The sequence below is a fragment of the Protopterus annectens genome, chromosome 3.part1, assembly GCF_019279795.1.
Source record: "Protopterus annectens isolate FY-2018-M chromosome 3.part1, PAN1.0, whole genome shotgun sequence".
Taxonomy (NCBI): domain Eukaryota; kingdom Metazoa; phylum Chordata; order Ceratodontiformes; family Protopteridae; genus Protopterus; species Protopterus annectens.
The window spans coordinates 588,828,012-588,849,709 of NC_056732.1; positions in this window are offsets into that span (position 1 = coordinate 588,828,012).

Genomic DNA, 21,698 nt, shown 5'->3' on the forward strand with positions numbered 1-21,698 from the left:
TTACTTCTGGAAGCCCCTAAATTTTCAGCACTACATTTATGGAATGGCTAGGGAATTTCTCATGTAGGCTGTAATGATTCCAAGTTGTACATACTGAGAACATACCCTATAAGCATGCAGCATCTACCCAGGTGGACCATTTGTGGCATTGACAGGAGTCACCCATGATATTATTTTGAGAAAATCATGAGTCACTCTGATTCTCAGGATTCTCAATCATTTAAAGTGCATTACCAGGCCTGACCCCTTCTCATGGTGTAGAGGGATAAAGTCTTAACTGCTTTTCAGATGATACATGTTCAGTTAGCAGGCACAGAAGCTGGAGGAACTGAAGCAAAAGATGGGAATGAATGGCATATGAATCACCCATCCCATGGAGTGGGAGGTGGACTGACTTGCTGCTTGGGAGATACCAAGTGAGAGTTCTAGGTGTGAGAGCCTGCAGAGTGTTAGCAGTGTGACATGCTGCAACGGCATGGTCTTGTAGGTCAATGGTAGTCACATGGGGAAGTTTTTGTGCTCTTGGCAGCATTAGCATCCCTTGGAATCTTGTGAGGGGCATTTGTAGCTTCTATGGCCAGGAAGGGAGACCCTGATGTCTGCCTGGACAATGGCCTCATGGTCGTCACTTGCTATGTAGTGCAGGGGGGGCTGATAGTTGATAGGTAGAAAATTAAAAAAAAAAAAAAACATCACCAGACCAGTGGATCTGAAGGTGAAGCTTTCTCTCCTTATCTTTTCAGCAATCTAAGCAGGATTTAGTAAGAGATTGCACCTTGCATACTCACCCAAACAGATACATGCACACACGCTCACACACACACACACACACACACACACACACACACACACACACACACACACACACACACACACACACACACAATTTTTCCAAATATAGTTAGAAACAAAGTAGAAACAGGAAGATTCTTGTTTGAATAAGTCTTTTCTGTTTGACTCCGCAGCTACAGTTTCTCTTGCCTGCATATTATTTCCCATTTCTAGGAAAATAGAACATGACATCCACTGAAGAATTTTCTGGATGAAAGCGCACAACCTTGTGCATGTTTTAGTGATATTAAAATGTGCTTTTCTATTTAAACTGGACTACTCATTATTTGGATATAGTTTCCATACTACTGGATACTCCTACAGTCTTTTGTTGCCAGCAATTTGCACAGGATAGCTGTTTTTATGTGGGACTTACCCTACTTGACTTAAAAACAGAAAGCAGAAAAAAAACTAGGAATCTGCTGAAGCTGGTATATATAAGGTAGAAAAGTAGAGAGAAATAGCTTTGAGAGAGAAAGAGAAAACTAGCAAACCAAGTAATGAAGTAAATAATTCAATAAATAAATGAAGTCTTTGAAAAGAACAGTTCTGTAGTCTCCTGTCCTTGTAACTGATTTACTTGAGAATGAATTGTGACACTGACTGGAATGCAAATAAAAGAAGATAGAAATGGTTTGACAGAATGAGAAATGGCACTACAGGCCATGCAATCCCCAGTAAAGGTTCTTCCTCTGCTTAGATTCTTCTAAACTGGATATTTGGAATCACCTTCTCCGTAGGCATTAATACATCAAAGGATGCAAGAAACTGTCCATGTCAACCAGAAGCTGAAAAAGGCCAGAGATGGACTGATGGCACAGAGGAATAACCCTTGTATGTGATACTAGTAATCTGGGTCCAATTGTTGCAATATCTGTTGAAGTGATAACATGGCCAAGGGAGACAGACATGAATAGCCAAACACCAGTTATTCTCTATTTGAGGGATTGTCAAGGTCATTGTCGGGTAGATAAGGTATACGGGTTTGACAGTAGATATCCATAATGGCACAGTCATGACAGTCATGCAAAGCCTTTCTGCATTAATTTCATTGCATGACAAGATTTATATTGCAAAAGGTCATGCTAGAGGTAAAACACACCATACCCAATTATTCACATCTGATACTTAAAGGCATTTTCCTGCATTGCTATTTTTAAAAACAAAATTAAGTCTGGGTTCAAGATCTCAAATCCATTAAAAGTAGACTTTCAGTCCAAAACAGTGAATCCAAAGGGGTCTATATTAGAACACCGAAGTTTCACAACTTTGAATGTTCTAATATCGACACCTATTCAGTGAACGATGAAAATAGCGAAGCTGCGGAACACAGAATTTCTTCTTAAGGAAGGAATTCGGTTGGCCGTTCCTGTTCTATGTTCAGCACTCTGGTGGAAAGTTACAGGATGGGATCAGGTAAGTGTACGATTGTGTGGGCGTGAGGGTTAGGGTACGGGGTAGGTGAGTTAGGGTTATGGCGCAGGTCAGGTAAGTGTGCGATTGTGTGGACGTGAGGGTTAGGGTGGGGTAGGTGAGTTAGGGTTAGGGCGCGAGTGAGGTAAGTATGCGATAGTGATGGACGTTAGGGTTAGGGTTTGGGTTAAGGTAAGTGGATAGCTAGTGGTGTGTGCACAGTTTAGTGTAGGGTTAGATATAGGATTTTAGGTGTACGTGGGTGGATTGCTGTTTGTTTGGTGTGTTTGTGTTGTGTGTATGTGTGTTGAAACAGCAAATGTTTTCCCTTGGAAAAAAATTTGCTGTTCTTCATGTTCGATGTTGTCAGTGTTAGGGGTCGATATTAGAACATTCAACATTTTAAAAAGTCGATGTTCTAATATAGACCCAATCCAAAGGCCTTGGAGTAAATTACCTTAGCTTATGGAATGGGATGTAGAACATAAAGTAACGCCCTCTAAGCACTATAAAATAATGGGCATCAGTATCTCACCACTGAACCATTATCATTATAAGAGGAATAGAAATTATATAATGTGAGTTTTGAGTAGAATTCTGGTCTACTTTTCTTTATTAGACAAGCATTTACCTTTTCCAGTCTACTAGAAGAGAGACTATTTGCACCTCATTTTATTTATCTTGTTTAATATGACTTGTTTTTGCAGACAGAAGTCACCCTCTACATGTCTGTAATGTAGGGACTCTGCCACCACATCTGCAATCTCCAGATATTCTACCTATAATTAAGGTCATATTAGCTCAGATAAATGGAATAAATGCATTTCATTGGTTCATAGGTTCATAGGTTCATAGGTTAGTAGTAGGCTATCGGCCCTAGGGCCTATACAAGCCTAGCCTGATGTGATCCTTTGGGTGAATTTCCTTTCTCCCATCCAATCATCAAGATTCGTTTTGAAGAGGACAAAAGAGGCGCTCTGCTTGACATGTATGTGCAGTCTATTCCAGAGTCTGTGGAGTCTCTGGGTCAGGAACCTATCCCTCCATCATGTTTTGTTTATTGTGATGACAAGATTTAGATCCCTGGAGCATGTGGCTCTGAGAGATTGAGATTTCTTTAAGTGTAGCATGTCCAGCAGCTCTAGGTTTGACATGGCCTTGTATGTTAAGCAGAGATCGCCTCTGAGTAGACGATATGCAACAGAGTATAGCTGGAGTTTTTTAAGGCAGTCAGTGTAGGGCATCTGCTTTAGGCCTGTGATTCTTTTAGTGAGGTATTTCTGCAGCCTTTCCAGTTACTGCAAATGTCTTGAGAGGTACATACCAATCGGGGCATTGTATTCTATAATAGGTCTAATGAGGGATGAGTAGGACAATGACCTCCTTATTTCTGGATGAAAAGCCCTTAGTGATGAGGTGTGCCACATAGAAGGATTTCCTGACTGTTGTGGCAATGTGGTTATCGAAGGTGAGACCACTGTCCACCTGTGCCCCTAAGTCTCTTATCACACTTTCTGTGTTTAGTGTACTGCCACCTATGTGGTAATTCGCGGGTACATGTTTTTTCCCAAAGGGGATAACTACATTTCTTGGCATTGAGCTTGAGCCCATGGCTCTGGCACCAAGCATCTGTTTCTGTAAGTCCCTTTTGTAGAGTATCCACAACATTTGGGGATTCAATAATGGCTCCCAGTTTGCAGTCATCTGCGACCTTTGTTAGCCAGAGTCCCTTAGTGTTGGCCTGTACTTCAGAGAAGTAGATGCCAAACAAGAGCATTCCCAGGACTGAACCCTGAGGTACTCCACTTGTCACTTGTCTGGAGCTGGATTTTGAGTTGGCTACTTTTACAGTGTGGATTCTGTCAGTAAGCAAGTTGGCAACCCATCTAGTGGCATAGGGATTAATGCCCAGTTTAGTAATCTATTTATGATTCATTTCCTGTCATTTAGTTTTGTCACTGAGATAGTATATCCAAAAACCGTGGATATGCAGGTACAATCCCACACTGAAGAATATAGAGGGGCACAGTCTGCCTTGACAAACATTATATTCCAGTATAACATAGCTTTAATTACAGCAGTGAGATTGGTAGCTATAAGCTGTGGTCAGTAAGTTTGACTTTAAGTATGTCTTCAGTATTCCAAAGCAAACCCATGGAATTTTGATTAGCTCAGAACAGCTGAAGGGGAGCTACAGTGTGCTGTACATTCCTGAGAATAACAGCATTACTCACTCATCCTTTACAAACTGCTGCACTTTTCACCAGACGTCTGTGTGACATCATCTGGTCATTTTTTTCAATTCCTAGATTATCTAATTCAGTGTTGTAGCACTCTAGAATATCTCCCAGTGAGCAGTGGGTGTAACACAGGAACTAACCTTAACTGGGTGCTTGTTCCTTAAAGTGCACATGCACGCTGATGTTTATAATACATACACACACTTACAGGAGAAATTAGGCGGCTCACTAATTAACCTACTTGCATGTGGCTGGGTTGTTGGAAGAAACCCACACCCTCAATGAAAGCTCATGTATACACTGGCATAAGGAACAGGCTTCTGCTGACAGTATGAAGAATGGAATTGCAATCTTTGGGACAGTGAGAAAGTGCAACAATGGCACACTAATGCCTATGTTGTGGTGCCTTAGGGTATTCCACTCACTCTGAGCTATGGTGATCTTAGAGTAACAATAGTGTGAGGATCATAGTTAGGATCACTGGTCCAGAGGGCAGGAGATGTGTCTCCAAGCACACTTTAATAGTATTACAGTGAGTTTTGGCATTTGCTCTTTTTAAGTGGCAATCCTAATACAGTTTTCACATTTGTATGACTTACAACTTATGAGATGCACACTTTCCAAAGGGAGCCTAATTTGTAAACTTCCAACAGAATGCAACTCAGCTGTGAAAGCAAACAGGTCAAAAATGTGTTGTATAGCAGATGTATTATAACATTTATAAACTTTACTGGTATATACCCATCAAATGACAGTACCTTGAGCATGCATTTTTCATTTACTATACTTACTATCACATGCAGTTCTATCTCTTTGTGAAATAGTGCTTTACTGCTGCCAGGTGAATTTGCAAATGCTAATGGAGTAAGTTTAAGGTTTTGTTTTTCATATTTCATGTCTCAAGAATGGAAAGGCTGTTGGTCCAGATGACATACCTGTGAAAGCATGGAGGTGTTTAGATGAAATGGCAGTGGAGTTTTTAACTAGATTGTTTAATGAAATCTTGGAAAGGGAGAAGATGCCTGAGGAATGGAGAAAAAGTGTTTTGGTACCGAGTTTTAAGAATAGGGGTGATGTGCAGAGCTGTAGTAACTATAGAGGGATTAAACTGATCAGTCACAGCATGAAGTTATGGGAAAGAGTAGTGGAAGCTAGGTTAAGAAGGGAGGTAATGATTAGTGATCAGCAGTATGGTTGCATGCCAGGAAAGAGCACTATAGATGTGATGTTTGCTCTGAGAGTGTTGATGGAGAAGTACAGAGAGGGTCAGAAGGAGTTGCATTGTGTCTTTGTGGATTTAGAGAAAGCATATGACAGGGTGCCTAGAGAGGAGTTGTGGTATTGTATGAGGAAGTCGGGAGTGTCAGAGAAGTATGTAAGAGTGGTACAGGATATGTACGAGGGTAGTGTGACAGCGGTGAGGTCTGCAGTGGGAGTGACGGATGTGTTTAAGGTGGAGGTGGGATTACATCAAGGATCAGCTCTGAGCCCTTTCTTATTTGCAATGGTGATGGACAGATTGACAGACGAGATCAGACAGGAGTCCCCGTCGACTATGATGTTTGAAGATAACATTGTGATCTGTAGTGAGAGTAGGGAACAGGTGGAGCAGACCCTGGAAAGGTGGAGATATGCTCTAGAGAGAAGAGGAATGAAGGTCAGCAGGATTAAGACAGAATATATGTGTGTGAATGAGAGGGAGGATAGAGGAATGGTGAGGATGTAGGGAGTAGAGGTGGAGAAGGTGAATGACTTTAAGTATTTGGGATCAACAGTTCAGAGTAATGGTGAGTGTGGAAGAGAGGTGAAGAAGAGAGTACAGACAGGATGGAGTGGGTGGAGAAGAGTGTCAGGAGTGATTTGTGACAGACGAGTACCAGTAAGAGTGAAAGGGAAGGTCTACAAGAGGGTAGTGAGACCAGCTATGTTATATGGGTTGGAGACAGTGGCATTGACAAAAAGGCAGGAATCAGAGCTTGACGTGGCAGAGTTGAAGATGTTAAGATTTGCAATGGGTGTGACGAGGATGGACAGGATTAGGAATAAGTACATTAGAGGGTCAGCCCAGGTTGGAAGGTTTGGTGACAAAGCCAAAGAGGCAAGATTACGTTGGTTTGGACATGTGCTGAGGAAGGATGCAGAGTATATTGGGAAAAAGATGCTAAGGATGAAGCTGCCAAGTAACAGGAAAAGAGGAAGGCCTAAGATAAGGTTTATGGATGTGGTGAGAGAGGACATGCAGGTGGTTGGTGTGACAGAGCAAGATGCAGAGGACAGGAAGAAATGGAAACAGTTGATCTGCTGTGGTGACCCCTAATGGGAGCAGCCAAAAGAAGAAGATAATGAACTTGAAATATCTCATGAATGGGGATTAATCAAATAAGAAGCAAATGACTAAATTCTTTACACTGATGTCAGAGGTCATATTAGATTTCTAAATCTCAAGTCCAATCCATTTAGCTGCAATGAACATTCCTGTGGTGGTACTTAGCACTCTGCTCTTTGTCTGACTTAAGCACATGTGGGTCTATATTATCTTGCCAAAATCTGTTTGCAGCAAATACAGCAACATCGAACAATAAACTGTGAAATCCCACAAACGTGAATGTGCAGGTCACCGATTTTTTTCCCTAGGGAAAAAAATCGATGTACCAACCAAACACAACAGACCACCTAAATCATTACAAAGTGGGGGGATTTGCCCCCACACCTCCTTAACTAAATATACCAACTCTGAGATCACACTACAGTGTGGTAAAGGGCAATTTCACGGCAATAGTCAAAAAAGAAAAAAATCGGTGACCTGGCCATTCACATTAGTGGGATTTTGCAGTTTATTGTTCGATGTTCCTGTATTCGATGGAAACACCTTTCGGCAAGATAATATAGAGTCGCGTGGTGTGTGTGTGTGTGTGTGTGTGTGTGTGTGTGTGTGTGTGTGTGTGTGTGCCCATGCTCGCCATGTGTGGTTTTATTCTAACAACAGTTAAAGTAGTCAACAATACCATTATCTAAACAAACTCACAAAATACACAACTGACTAACTCAACACATAATTGAATCACATGGATCAAAAAAAGAAGAAAACAAATGTTTCCTTTTCAATCACCATACCACATCTCACATTAACCCACACTCTGTACACAACCACATTGTGTTATACTGAGGTCTTCAACCCCCTAGACTTGCCAATGTGGGGCTCAGTTCTCACACAAATGTAACTTATGTATACTGACTTCATGTTTGAACAACAGCGACCAACGTGTAAACACCACCGCAGTGCTATAGTTGTCTAAATGCACAGTTTTTATAGCACAACATGATGAACTAAACTGCTGAAACAAAAAAAAAAAAAAAAAAAAAAAGAAAAAAACAGCATCTACTATTGCAATGCTGTCAACATAATGAACTGTTGATATTGTGTACATATATATATATATATATATATATATATATATACATATATAAATCTATATATAAATATATATATATATATATATATATATATATATATATATCAATCTGTAAAGCAAGTTTTTATACATATTATATATTTTTGTTGTTTTATTTTGTATTACATACATAATTTCTAAGTCTTTATTTTTTCTACAGCCATCTTTGACAAAAATACAACACTTTTTTACATGATTCTTACTGAGGCTATCACAAGGTAAAGTACCTGCATATTCATAGGTATATGTTAGACCAATGACCACTGGGCCTTTATAAGTCTAGCCAAGCATCCAAACTGTATCATGCAAGTTTATGTGCCTTATTTTAAGGGTGTATGTAAGCAAGAGCAAGATTCCCAGGCTGCCTTTTTCCATTACAGCTTCATAGGTTTATACTATGCTAACAACCACTAGAGTCTTTACAAGTCTAGCCGTGCAACCCAACCCAGTTTTGTCCCTGAGTGCCTTGAATGCCTATATGATGGGGTATGTTAGTGAAAAAGTACCTACAGGGGGGGTATGTCAGTTGAGGATTAATTTACTTACTGTCAGCCTCTGTCCATCAGAGACATGGGGGGGGTGAGATAGGAGTGAATTTGTCATTTTCTATCTGATGATCAAGGTTTCTTTTGAATAGAGTTGGAATGAACTCTGTTTCATATAGATGGAGAGCATATTCAGCAGCTCAGGATGCTTTAAGAGATGTATTGGTCTCTCTAGCATGTTCTGTTTATGTCACAGGTAAAGTTTAGGTTCTTGGATCTAGTGTTTCCAGTGCAGTTTGTTTTGCATTTGTGTAAGAGATCCATCAGAGCTGGTTCAGAGGATGCCTTATATGCCAGGTATAAATCACCTCTCAGTAACCTGTAAGAGACTAAGTACAGACATAATAAAGCCTTAAGATGATCTGTGCAAAACAGGGTATTCATACCTTGGATTCTCCTGGTAATGAACCTTTGAGGGCATTCCAAATGTTGGAAGTGCCTTGTCAGGTACATACCTTGTCAGGTACATACCAAAGGGGACATTGTACTCAATGATGGGTTTGATAAGGGCTGAGTACAATGGTACTAGAACATCTTAACTTCCTTGGAGCTATATGCCATAACCTTGCTTATGAACTGGGTGAAATAGAATGATTTTCTTACTAACTTGGCTACATGTTGATTGAAGGGCAGATTACTGTCCATATATGCTCCCAGATCTCTAACCATGATAATTATTTCCATGGATTTGTATATTAGACTTGTCAAACTGCTGGGTCTGAAATTCCCAGTATCAGTTTATGATCCAAGCTTATGAAGAAGGATCACCGTTGTGGCCCTCCACTTGCCTGATATGTAACCTCTTTTGAGGTTGTAACTGAAAAATGCATGCTGGATCATATTTTAGGCTATTTAGTAGAAAAACTGGAATTTTTTCTGGGGCCCATTAAAGCAGTGTCCTTGGCCTTAACAAGCATCACAAAGATCTACTCCTTGTTGATAGTTAGAGGGGATATGCTAGAAAGAATTTTACAGCAAGGGAGTGGGGGTGAAGTTACAGCTAAATTTATCAGCCAGTAGATTCAATATGCCACCCTGGTCAATGAAGGTCATGCCATTCATCACCACGTCTGCACACTGCTGAGTATTACAGTTTCTGACATAGCTGAAGAAGGCCTTGTGATTGTCCTTAACATGGGAGGCTATTCTTACTTCCTAACTGACCATGTTGAAGTTTATTAGACCTCTTACTTTCTTGATTAGTTGAATCAGAGAATGCATGTCGCTATGAGAGTTACTTTTTCTGATTTTGGCCATGGCTTTTTTTCCTTTGGTTATATAACCCGTTAAGGTAAGGATTCCACCACTGGGGTTTGTTTTTGGTCTTATATGTAGGATGACTTCTGGCAAGTACAGCAGTCTCAATGCAGCCTTTTACATGTTTATACAGAGTTTCTGTAAATAATTCTGCATCAGTAGCTATGTTCTTGGGGTTTAGAAGAGTCATTAATTTTAACAAACTGTCACTTAAAAGGATACCGTTTCCTTTAGAATATTTCCCAGCTATTATAATTTTAGTTGGATTTTCCAGGTTGATTTTTATTTTGAGGTTGACAACTTTTTGGTCTGACCTCAACAATGAAGGCATGACATGGGGACGTTTTAATGATCTCCCATGTTGGTGAGTACTAGATCCAATATGCTTGATTCTCTGGTTGGAGTGCACACTACCTGGTCGTCTAAGATTTTTGTGTTTATAAAGACCAAGAAATGTTGCGGCTATCAGTTAGAGGCAGTATATGTTTCCTAGTCTATAGACAGGTAGCTAAAGTCTCTCATGAATATGGAATTTGGTTGGATGGTGAACACCTCTAGCAGTTCTAGATAAGAGTTGTGAGCTTCTTGGGCCATAGAGTGACCTGCAGTTGGCCAGAACATGGTAAGGAACCTTGTCTATGGAGACTTGAATGTGAATGAACTCTATGGCATCATTCTGTTTAACCAACCTGGAGTTTTATTTGTCACTAATGTAGATCAAGACACCTTTACCTTTAGCCACTGTCTGTACAGTTGCTGGTCTAAATAATGTGAAAGACACCATAGCCCTCAACTGCTGGAGAACTTTTTGCAACTTTAAACCAAGTCTAGGTAAAAAAACAGATGCCTACATTCCCCAGTGTGATGGTGGCTTGTAGGGTGTAGAGTTTCTTGTTTAGGGTCCTACCATTGAGCAGTAACACCTTAAGGTTGCTTTGAGGTTTTTTTTCTGCTGTCCTGGTAGTTCTGTCATTTTGTCATTGCCTAAAACACACTGAAGGGGATGGATAAAGTTTTAGCCAATATCCAAAAGTTCACAGGAGACAGGTGCAGACCATCCTTGGCAAAGGAATTAGGTCAAAATAATTTAAACACACAGCACGGCAGAACTGTAATCCAATAAAGGATGCACCCTTTGTCAAATATCACATACAACACCAATAATTGTAGAACCATGTTTTTAATACAAAACAGATTAAGTGCTTTTGTTTACAACTGGAAACGTCATCAGAATAAAGTTAATTCACCACAAACCACTTTAAATAGTCTATGCAATGCATTTATTGGTTAAAACAAACCCAAGAGACATGGTCATTCAATGTGGTTCTATAATTATTGGTGTGGTTTTCCCATGCTAATAGATATTGGATTCCACTGGAGTGACACCAGAAACTAGGCCAGTTATTAAAATCAATCCTTTTCTGTTAATACTGTGACACCATCCTAGAATTTTGATAAATGCAAGGAACGTACATGTTTGTGACAAATATTCAGAGAGATCCACTGTCACTTTTCATACAATGCAGTGAAGTACATCTCAGGTCATTTACAACCAGATGGACTATGATAGAATCATATTGGTACTTGTCATACAGTGACTTGAGTCATCAACATCAGTCATCATCGTGATCAGTCCCCTTTTTCCCATTTTCTACATGGGGTCAGGGTGTAGTGCTAGCTGTCATCATCTCTCCCGATTCAATGTCACACTCCTGCCTTCTTCAACTCTCATGCCTGACTACCGCAGATCTTATGTCACACATTTCATTTAGATCTTTGTTGGATGCCCTTGTTTCCTCCTACCTTCTTCTATTCTGTCCCAGATATTCTTCACTAGATCTTCTTCTGCTTTTCTGCGCATGTGCCTGAACCACTGTAATGTGTTCTCTTTGATCTTGTATGCAATTGGAGCTACTTTGGCTTCTGCTCGTATGGCCTTGCTTCTTCTTCTTCTGTCCCATAATGTACATCCTACCACCCTTCTCATGCACTTTATTTTCATCACCTCTAGCTTCCTCATCTACTCTGCCTTTACTGCCCAGGTTTCTGTACCATACAGTAATATTGGTTTCATAACTGTTTTGTAGTCCTTACTTTTCAGCTTCTTTGGCATTCTTCTATCATATGTCATTAGTACACCAGATACTCTGTGCCAGTTAAATGCAGCCCCTTTGATTCTAGTTCTGACCTTCTCATTCAGACTTCCCTTCTCCTCAACCACCCCTCCCAGATACCTAAGCTATTAATCTGTTCCACTATCTTTCCTTTTGTCTCAGTTCACAGTTTCTTCTGATTCACCCAATTTGCTGCCATTACCACTGTCTTATCTGTACTTAGTTTCATCCCATGTGTCTTCAGTTTTGCATTCCATTCCCCTATCCTTTGCTGAAGTTCTTGCTCAGTCTGCCTGTAATGACACGTCACCTGCATTCAACAACTTTGTTGCTCTGTCCCTTCCAACCTGTTCGCTAATTTAGTTTATCACCAGTATGAACAGCAGTGGGGTCAGAGCTGAACTCTGGTGCACACCTACTCCCAATGGGAACCCCTATATAAGACCAAACACTGTACTTGAATTATTGGGTCCTTATACTTATAATGCAGTGATTCTACCAAAGTTTCTGGGACTTTGAACCATCGCAGTACTGCCAAAATCAGCTTTCTTGGGGCCTTGTAATATGCTTTTTCCAATTTTAGGAATGCCCAGTTGGACTCTTTTATAATCTTTAACTTCTTCTCAACTATCTGTCTCACTGAAAACATCAGGTCAGTTGTGTTGCATACTGATCTGAATCTGAACTGCTCATTTTTCATCTTACTTTCTACTACTGTGCGTCTCCATTTATCAGTCACCCTCTCCAGAACTTTCTTGCAATGTGACAGGAGTTTGATACCTCTGTACTGCCCACAGGTGCGGATGTCCCCTTATGTCTTGTACACTGGCACAAGCATGCTTATTCTCCAGTCATCTGAGAAACACATTTTTCTACACAATACTATGAGTACCCTCAGGAGCCATTTCTCCCCTATGTTACCCAGCATTTTTATTATATCTGCTGTAACCTCATCTGAGCCTGCTGCTTTCCCTGATTTAATTTTCTTAATGTTATTCTTACTTCTTCTAGGATGGGTTCCTCTTCTTCTTTCATCATAGGCTGTGTCTGGGACAGTACAGCTTCTGAGGGTTTTCTTTATTCAGATGTTGCTGGAAGTACTCCTTCCATCTGCTTTAGATGTCCTGTGGACTGGTGAGCAAGTTTTTACTGACATCTCTTATGAAGGGTGTCTGACTATCTTCTTTATCTTTCTCTCTTTGTCTTGCACCTGTTATGGTTTCTTTGTGCCACCTACTGACTCACTTTCCAGAAGATGGTAGAGTGCCTCTGATGCCCTGTTCTTTGCTATTGCAATGAGTTTACTGACTTCTTTGTTAGCCAACCAGTATTCCTTTCTAGTTTGATCCATTTTTTCTATCTCCCACTTTTTCCTGCACTCCTTTTTTCTTTTGATGGCTTCCTGGATTCTGCATTTCAGCACCAGCTTTCCTTATGTACCTTATTTCCATACCCGGCTTGGCCACATACCTGTTCCATAGTCCTCACCCATGTTGCTTTGAGATGCTGCATTCTTCTTCAACTCCACCTATTTCATCCTCATCTTGGTGTGCTAGACCCCTGATTAACTCCTTGAATTGCTGCACTTTCTCTCTAATTAACTTCCAGGTCTTCAGCCTGGTCTCTGTTGACCTTAGAGGCATCTCTGGCCACTGCTGGAAGCTGATTGTGGCAACCAGTGGTTTATGCTGTGGGCTGACTGTTTCACTGGGGGTGACTTTGCAATCACCGAGTCTATCCCAGTGCCTTTTATTTACAAAGAGGAAGTCTACCTGAGTTGCATTTTGGCTTCTCTTGTATGTGATCTTGTGACTGCCTCTCTTTCAGAACCATTTGTTGGCTACTATCAAGACATTCCCCAGGCAGAAGTCTAAAATGGTCTCTCCTTCTTTATTCCTGTTGCCCCACCTATGTGGACCCAGGCAGTCTTCATTTCCTGCTCTGTCTGTCCAAATATCTGCCTTCAAGTAACCCATTGTCAGGACCAATTCATGTTGTCCTGCTGTATCTAGTAGGTCCTGCAACTGCTGTGTGAATGCATACTTTTTCTTACTATCACAACTCTGCTATGGGGCATAGGCTGAGATTATGAATACTGCCCTATCATTACACTGGAGTCTGATTGCCATGAGACTGTGACTTATTTTGATGGCAACCCTCACTGCCTTTTGAAGCTTCTCTGTCACCACAATTTCCACACCATTTCTAGCCTTTCCTCCTCCTGAGTGGTAGACTCTGGATCCCAAGCCAAGTGGCTTTGCTGCACTGCCCTTCCATCTTGTCTCTTGCATACATAGGATGCCTAGCCTCCTCCATATTATCATTCCAAGCTGCATCCTGTCAGTGAACCTAAACTGAGTGTAGCAATTCTTAGTTTATGTTTGGCAGGTTGATTGGTTTTACATCCAGCTTTCACGCAACAGAGCCATCCCAGATAACTCAGGCTGGGCAACTGGACTCCAGACAGCCAGTAGCTTATTAACCCAGGCCTGCTGGGCTTTATGGCAGGCACACATTGGCCAACAGGAGCAGATACAACCTTTCCACCATTAGCATGGGTCCCTGGCATAGGTCACAATACACTGGGTCCTAATGTCATTTGTCACTTGCAAACACCCATGCCCATTTGGCAATATTAGTCAACATGATCAAATGACCTAGAGCCATTTTTTACATCATTGCGTGGCTAGCCCTACCACAGTGTGCAGTCTGTGATCCATGTTCTCCTATCTTGAGGATACTGCACACCACAGTAGATACCCAAAGCGATTGGCCTATACAACTCTTCTCCCTATAGGGCACCATGTAGAATTTATTCTGCTGCCCACAGCTCTATTCATTTGTGAGTTTGTAACGGAAACACTCAACATGCTTTATGGAAGTGGGAGTAACCCCACAGAGACACAGAGAAAGCTTGCAAACTCCAGTCATTGGCCGGAGGTGAGGATCTAACCTTGTACCTTGTGCACGTGAGGTGAGGACCTTAACCATTATGCCAACAGAGTGACTTGAGTGCATGAGTGATATTGTGGATATGAGTTCCAAATGGGCAACTAACCGTTATCTTCTCCTTATCTAGCCTGGTGCGAGGGGTATGTGTGTGTCATACAATACACTTCCATATGACAAGAGTGCTAGGTAAAGTGTTTGCCTGCCTTATAGGCTTTGCTCTTGGAGGATCATTGGGTGTAGGCTTATGTGTGGCATTAAGTGTTGCTTTTGGTGTGTGTTTTAGTGATTGCTGAGGATAGGTGGTATTGTTTCATGGCTTAGGAAGTATATGAGGTTTGGAGAGGTTTCTTTTAAGTGCCTCAGCATAAGAAGGTCTATGTGTGTAATGAGCATCATTTATGAATCAAGGAATGGGTTTACTATCATTTCATTGAAGTGGACTCGGTCAAATCCACTTTGAGTGAAGTCTGAAACTTGAACATTGAAATTGTCGAACTTCAATATTTCTGAAGTACAAATCTCACCCCTATCTTGACACATGTTAATGCTTATTTCTAGGTTGGATTGGGAATGTATTTCGGCTACATCATAATTCAGCAATGTGACTTTTTGTGGACATGAGTCGATGATATGATCATTCAACTGAGTCCACTATATAAAATGATAGTAAACCGATGGAATGTGTGTGTTCTTGATAACCTTGTTTGTAAGTGAGATTTTACCTCCAATGAAGTTATATATGTACATCTCTTGCATACTGTGTTAGTTTCTTTAAGGATTAAAAGGTTTTTTGAGTATATGCGAGAATTGCTATATTGTCACAAGATGCCCATATCTACCAAGCTGGCCACAGAGACATTAGGAAATTGCAATTCCATGTAGCATTAGGTTATGCTGTTATAGTTTAGGGACTTGGTTTTACAGGGTTCACCTCAGTGGTGTCTAGGATTAAGGCAAGATGTTAGATGGTGCTACGATCAGATACTCATGCTGTTTGATGTGCTAACAAGGTGGCCTAAGATTAGCTTGTGCAAAGCCTTTCTGTGTTATAAGTTAAAGTCCTAAGTACTAGCTTGATAGGCTTGTTACTATACAGGGTGATGCAAATTGCCACTGGAGGTGAAAGCAAAAATATGCCTAATTATAACAGACAGAAAAAAGCTGGAAACTAACTCCCATACTCTCTGGGCAATAAATAAATACACTTTTAGATCCCTGGAGTGCTTCTCAACTCAAGGAGACCAGGTAAACACCTTTTTTGACAAGATGGATGATCCTTGACCTTCTTAATGTAAAAGCACAGCAAAAGTAGATCTCTAGTGCAGATTAATACCAAACGACAAGTGCATAGAAAGTCCTCTGGCTGATGAAACAATCTCACTTTAAGCCTCCCTGTGTGTTTCCCACCTAAGACTAACCAGGCTACTTTACTACTATCACTAGGATAGCAGTCTCAGTCTTCTTAATGTAAAAGTGTACTTTGATTAGCCAGACATGAAACAGTACCCACCAGCTACAACAAGTAATTGTCACTTTAAGCCGCCTTGTGTGTTTCCCTACCCGGATATAGGAGGAGACCTTTCTACCACTTGTAGAACAGCAGGTTCAGTTTTCTTAATGTAATAACACTTTAGTTAGCCACAAGTTGAAAGGTACCAGAGACAAATCTATCAAGTGTATGCAAGAAATTACTAGGCGATTCAAATGCAGACAAGCCAACAATGAGGAACACATACTTTAAGGCAATTTCAAAGTACACTAACAGTTTCTTCTGTTAATAACCAATACGTTAAACAGAGGAGATAAGACTAGGAGGAGCTTCCAGGGCCAGGCATACAGAAGATGAGTCTAGGAGGAGATCCCAAAGCCTGAAATACAGTAGGGGCAGTCAGAGCAAAAGCCTCTTTTCAGTGTTAAAGCATAACAGGAATAAGATGCGTGACTGGAGTAAATTCATAAGTGATCTAGTAAACATACAATGAAATGAGGGTCCACTCAGAACACCTAGGCCCAGCACAGGAACCAAAAAGCACTGCAGACTATAAACATGCCATAAATTAATAGCTTTCACTTTAGATAAAAAGCAAACACAACATATAAAACTGATTTAAAAGGTAAGATAAGTGCAATATTTTAAATGTAGTTTAAATGCACTTCCTTGGATACAAAGTGTAGTCCAAATGTTTTGCTTTCAAACTTCCAAAATTCCAGCAGTCCCAAAACTAAGAAGGCTGACTGCTTGTTTGTGTAATATAAAATACCAAGGGACTGAATAAATTATCTTACCCTCTAGTTACCACTCATGCAACTAGCCAAAGCTGGCTTTTTGAATTAACTTTGAAAAGTGATTACAACATAAAATTAGAAGAGCAAAATGCTAATAACCCACTTAAGAGCTCAGAAAAATAACACTGGATACTGTGTAAAAAGTGAGTAAAAATGCAGAATTATATGAGCAAGGCTGATAATCCACTTAAGAGTTCAAAGAAATAGCAATGGATTCTATAAATTCGAAAACTATTTATAGCTGCAGCTTCAAATTCGGAAGAGAGCTAGTAAGAGTGCATTAAAATGAGCGTCCACTCTGAACAACTAGGCCCAGAATAGAAACCAGAAAGCACTGCAGACTATAAAAATGCCTTAAATTAATAGTTTTAACTTCAGATAAAGAGCAAGCACAACACACAGAACCTATTTAAAATGTAAGATAAGTTCCAAACTTTCAGCAGTCCCGAGACTAAGAATAGAAACATTAGTTCTAGACCCAGGCTCCATTTCCAATTTCCCATCCACTAGTCCAGGTTAGGGTTAAGAAAGAGCTCTGTTCACATAGATAGGAAACCTGTTCCAGGGAAGGGGAATTCTGTGAGACAAATTTCTGTCCCTAATGTGTCCTATTTATGTCACAAAAAAAAGTGTAAATTGCTAGATCAAGTAATTCTGATGCTATTTGTTTTGTGGATATGCAAAAGGCCGATCAGAATGGGATTCTTCAAGGATGCCTTATGTGCCAGGCATTGATTACCTCTTAACAGTCTGTAGTAAACAGAGTATAGTGATAGGGCTTTGAGGTAATCTGTATGGGACATGAGGTTTATGCCTTGTATTTTTTGGTGAGGAACCTCAGCGAATATTCAAGTTTGGCATGCGCCTGGTCAGGTACATACCAAACGGGTCATTGTACTCATTGATGGACATCATGAGGTGTGAATACAGTTGAACAATAACTTTCTTGGTCCTAGATACCATGCCATTACTTATAAGGTAAGCGACCTAGAATGATTTCCTTACTAGCTTAGACACATCTTGGCTGAAAGCCAGGTTACTTTCTACATGCATACCCAAATCTCTGACTACTAATTTTACTCTTAGAGATGTGCTATCAATGAGGTAATTTTGCTAGGGTGGCTGACTTCCCAAATGGTACTATTATGTATTTCTTGGAATTGAGTTTTAAGCCGTGATTTGGCACCTATCATTTGTCTGTGTTAGTCCTTCCTGTGGGATGTTTTTGTCTTGGGGGATTATATGACTGCTACTCCTTTGTAATCATCTGCAAAGTTGGTCAGCCAGAGTTCCTTGGCATTGGCCTTGACTTCTGAGAAGTAAATACCAAAAAAGGAATGGACCCAGCAGAGAGAACTGAGGCACTTCCCTAGTGATTGACCTTTTTGTGGAGGTGGTCTCCCCTATCCTAACTTCCTGGGTCCTATCTCAGAACCATGCCTAAATCCATGAGTTTGTTTACAATGCCCTACTGGGATATTGTATCAAATGCCTTAGCAAGGTCAGGGTGGGCAGTATGCTCCATTTTGTCCTCATCCATTGCCTTGATGACCTTCTCAAAGAAGTCCACTAGGTTGAGTAGGCATGATCTACCTTTGATGAAACTAAACTGGATTGAATCCAGTTTGAAGGTTTTCTATGTCCTCAATCATTTCAATGATGATCCTTTCCATGGCTTTTCATATGAGACTTGTCAGACTTATGAGTCCATAGTTCCTCAAGTCCATTGATGGTCACCTTTGTGCTCCTTTGTGCAGAGGGATGGTCATTGCATTTGTGTGGCATAAAGTCTAACTGAAACTATGGTTAAATTGTGACTCCAGTAGCCCTGAAAGGTCATGTTTCAGGCTATTTAGGAGGCATCATAAATATTATCAGGGCCCATCAATGCAGTGTTTTTAGCCTTAGAGCATGCCTCTTCCCTAGTGATAGCTTTGGTAATGTTCTCAAAGAAGTCCACCAGACTGAGCAGGCAGAACCTGCCCTTGACAAAGCTAAACAACATTGGGTCTAGAGTCTGTAGATTTCATCTGTCATTGTTAATCAGGTCCATCATCATCCTTTCCATAGCCTTGCATATGAGGCTAATCAGACTTATAGTTTGGTAGTTTCCTGGCTCCATTGATAGTTCCCCTTGTGCAGAGGGATGACTGTTGCTCTACTCCACTTTAGTGAGACAAAGCCTTCCTGAAGACTGCAGTTAAATAGAGATCTGAGTGTGTCTGCTATGTCATGTTTCAAGCTATTTAATAGGCATCCTGGGATTCCATCAGGGCCCATTAATGCTGTGTTCCTAGCTTTAGAGATTGCAGTGACAACTTGTTCTTTTGTGCTAATAGGCAAAGGAATGGTAGGGGGTATTTCATGGGGAGTGACTGGAGGTGATGAAGTGATGAAATCTGAGTTGAATTTATCGGCATCAGGTTTCCTATTTCTTCTGGATGAGTATATGTAGTGCCATCTACAGCCAACTCAGCACATTGTTGAATGTTTCACTTAAGATTTTAGGCATAACTAAAATGCTTTGTGGTTTTCTTTTGCTTGGGTAGCTATTTTAGTCTTATATTTAGCTTTTGAAGACTTGACTAATTCCCTGATTTGCCTGTTGAGACTAATGAGCATTTTTTTCTCTGTTATACACACTTCCTCTTAATTCTAGACAGGAATTTCTTCCTTCTGTTGTATAGTCTATTTATGCCAGTGGTCCACTAAGATAACTTGTATTTTTGGCTAGACATGGGTTTGGTTTGGTCAGTTACTGCTGTTTTTATGCAGTTTTTAAGTGGTTGTACAGGGCATTCATAAATACTGCTGCACAGGCCTCTGTGCTTTTGCAGTTAGGTGGAGTTTAAAATTACCTATGCTATCACTTAATAGAAGGTAATTTGCCTTGGAAAAACTCTTTATGGATTTAGGGTTTGATGAGGGTTCGAAGTTACCTTTATTTCAAAGGAGACTGATTTTTTATCTGATCTTACCAATGAGGATGTTATGCTGGAGAGAGGTGCAATACTTCTCCATGTTTCTGAGTACTATGTCAAGGATATTTGAGCCCCTACTGGGAGTGCAGTCTAGCTATTCCAGAGCATTTGTACTGACAAAATCCAGGAATCTCTGAGCCTGCATGTTAGTGGTCATATGTGCTTCCCAGTCTATGGAGGGGTAGTTAAAATCACCCATGAGTAATGTGCTGGGCTGAATGCTAAGTGATTTTAGTAACTTCAGGTATGCAGAGTGGTTTTCATGGTTCATGGCTGGGGGACCTGTAGTTAGAGATGATATGGTGGGGGGATTTGCCTATGGTCAGCTGGACATGGACTAGCTCAAGCAAATCATCCTGCCTGACCAATCTTGAGGTGTGATTGTTTTGTATGTAAATGGAAGCACCTCCTTCTTTCATGTTTTTCCTTTTCAGAGGGTGATCTGAATATGTGATAGACATTGTACCCTTGTACTACTGGGGTGCTTTCCACAGCCTTTAACAATGTCTCTGTAACTACACACATAACAGCATTGTCCAGGGTAAGGAGAGCTTCCAGGAAGTGCAGTTTCTTGTTAAGACTCCTAACATTGAGCAATAGTACCTTTAGCTTGGCATTAGAAGAATTTGTTACATTGGTAGGTCTGTTGGTTTAGCACTGCCTAAAATAATGCACTATGGAGGTGGCTAATGCCTTTTCCAGTATTCAGAAGCTTAGTAGCGACAGGAGCAGAACATCTCTGGCAAAGAAGAGTGGTCTGTTGATCATGTCGTACCAAACTGACAAATATTGGATCCCCTTGGATGACACCAGTAGATAAGCCAATTATTAAAGTCAATCATTTTCTGTTTGAATTGTGGTATCATTCTTGGTAAGGGTAGAATGTTGCTCAGTGTGAGGCTCATACCTTCATGCGACATGTATTCAGAGAGGTCCATCATTTCTCTTTTCATATAGTCCAGGCAGGTACATCTCAGGTCATTCATACCCATATGGACTATAACTGAGTCATGCTGGTACTACTAGTTGAGTAAAGTGGAGAGAGTGGTAAGTGATAATGTTTGGTGAAGGTGTGTACTGAACCCCAAGTTGCAGCTTCCAAAATATCTTTGGTTGGTACCCCCTGAGGAAGGCTGTAGATGTAGCTGCTGCCCTGGTAGAGTGGAGGCTTATGGTAGCAGGAACTGGTTTTCCATGGTGGGTGTACCAAAAACGTATGCAATGTCCTATCCATTTGGAAATGGTTTGTTTTGAGATAGCCTTTCCTTGTGATGCTGTAGCATAGGATACAAGAAGCTGGTCAGATTTTCTGAAAACCTTAGTTTTATCCAAGTAGTAACGTAGCTGTCTGTGAATGTCCAAGGAATGCAGGAGTCTTTCTCCTTTGTTCTGTGGATTTGGAAAGAAGGTGGGTAAATGGATGGTTTGATTTAGGGCCACACTGGATACCACATTAGGCATAAAGGAGGGGTTAGTTCATAGAGAAACTCTGTCTTGATGAAAAATGAAAGGCTCTACTGCCATTAGTGCCTGAAGCTCTGAAACTCTTCTAGCTGAAGTGATTGCTAGCAGCAGGGCAGTCTTCCATGATATAAACTTTAGGTCAGCTGAGAAAGCTGGTTCAAAA